The 1,937-nt window shown below is 38.7% G+C and overlaps 1 pseudogene; it reads right to left on the minus strand.

Moving 5' to 3' along the window:
• Positions 1-1,196: 1,196 nt before the first annotated feature.
• On the minus strand, positions 1,197-1,671 carry LOC102127186 (nucleotide triphosphate diphosphatase NUDT15 pseudogene; annotated as a pseudogene).
• Between the last annotated feature and the right edge of the window lie 266 nt (positions 1,672-1,937).

Genomic DNA, 1,937 nt, shown 5'->3' on the forward strand with positions numbered 1-1,937 from the left:
TGAACCTGGGAGGCAGAGGTTGCGGTGAGCGAAGATTGCGCCATTGCACTCCAGCCTGGGCAACGAGAGCAAAACTCCGTCTCAAAAAAAAATATATATATATATATATTAATTATTTACGAGTAACAAAAGCCCAATATGTGTTAACATAAAGTTTTTTTGAAAAATAGCTATTTTTTTCACATATTAAGACTCACAAAAAATAACTTTTTCTAAACAACAATAAAAATTCATTAGTGAGAAGAGTCACACTGCTTTACATTTTTGCCGGTCTCTTTAATGTCTGATGGTAGATGAAAGCTAGATTCTCATGTCTGCTTCTTCATTCAGCCTGTTATAATATCACAACAGATAGCTTCTCAAAAATTCCTCTGGACACTCATGAAAAAATGAGAGTGGAAAAGATAAATTATGTCTTAGTATTATAAAAATAGCTTTGACCTAGAATACTCGTGAAAGGCTCTTGAGGACCCCCAGACCATACTTTGAGAACCACTGCTCTAGATGAATGTCCTCATTTTACAAAAAAGGACACTGGACCTCAGAGAGAGTAAGTGAGAAATCCAACGTCACACAGCCTGTTAATAGTGGGATACAGACATTAGATGGTTTGTCTCACTTCTCTGGGTTTAGGTTCTCAATTAGAAACCTGGGAAACACACCCTAATGACCTGTCCTATTCCCTGTAAGTTGCAAAGACTGTCACAATGTATTACCCCCAACCCACTTTTAAAAAATAAATTAGTAATTTAAAAAATAATTTAAATCAATAAATCAACAAACTTGATAAATTTTGCAACGGGCATACTGTGTTTGAATCTAAACTACAGTATTTGAATTCAGATTTCTATTTGAACAGAACACTAAGGCAAATTCAACCGCATCCTATTCCATGCAAGCTAGTAATGACAAACTGCATAGTAAATATCATAGATAAATATGGAAAGTAGATTACCCATAATATCAGTATTTATCATACATCCTGTGTCTGAAATACAATTCAATTATACGTATTTCAGAAAAATTTTATCAAGTACTAGTTGAAAGGGTGGTGGGTACATTAAGAGACTGCAAATAAACTGGTGATCACAAGAACTTTTTAAGATAAAATGGAGTTGCACCGAAATGTAGATATTTTCATTCCCTAACCCGACCTTATTTTTGTCTTTTAAAGAAAATCAAGAAATCTTGGCCACCTAGAGATGATTTCCTTTGTATCCTACCAGATGGTTCAGATCTTTAAATGGAACATAGTCTTGTTCTTTTAAAGAACACAGGGCCCAGAAGGAGGAAATTGTTCCCAGGGAACCCACTCCCAACTTTCATTTTTTTCAGGCTCTACATTCTTTGGTTCTGAATCATGAGTCACATCCACTTCTCCTTTCACTAATATAGTAACATAATGGTAATTCTCCTTCTCAATGAAAGAATTAGCAACTGAGGCAAAGCGAACATTTTTCAGGTGAAGAGCTTCTTCACAGGTTTCCCTTTGAGCACATTCTTCCCAGCTCTCACCGAACTCCCAGTGACCTCAGAGAGCTGGAAACTGCTGGCTCCAAACGACCCTTTCCTCTTCCCCAGGAGGACGCAACGCAGATGCTTGCAGCTGGTCACCATGACTCAGACTCTGACTCTGGGCGGCCACCCCTGCGGCTCCGTGCTGGCTGGCATAGCGCAAGCAGGAGGACCAAAAAATATGTTTTAAGTTGATGAACACTAAAGTCGAGTGAATGGGCTGGGCGCGATGGCTCACGCCTGTAATCCTAACACTTTGGGAGGCCAAGGCGGGTGGATCACTTGAGGTTAGGAGTTTGAGACCAGCCTGGCTATACATGGTGAAAACCCGTTTCTACTAAAAATAAAAAAAAAAAACCTCAACAACAACAATAACAACAACAACAACAACAACAAAATAGGCATGGTGGTGTGCGCCTGTA

Source organism: Macaca fascicularis, chromosome 16 (genome assembly GCF_037993035.2).
Source record: "Macaca fascicularis isolate 582-1 chromosome 16, T2T-MFA8v1.1".
In the NCBI taxonomy this organism is placed as follows: Eukaryota; Metazoa; Chordata; class Mammalia; order Primates; family Cercopithecidae; genus Macaca; species Macaca fascicularis.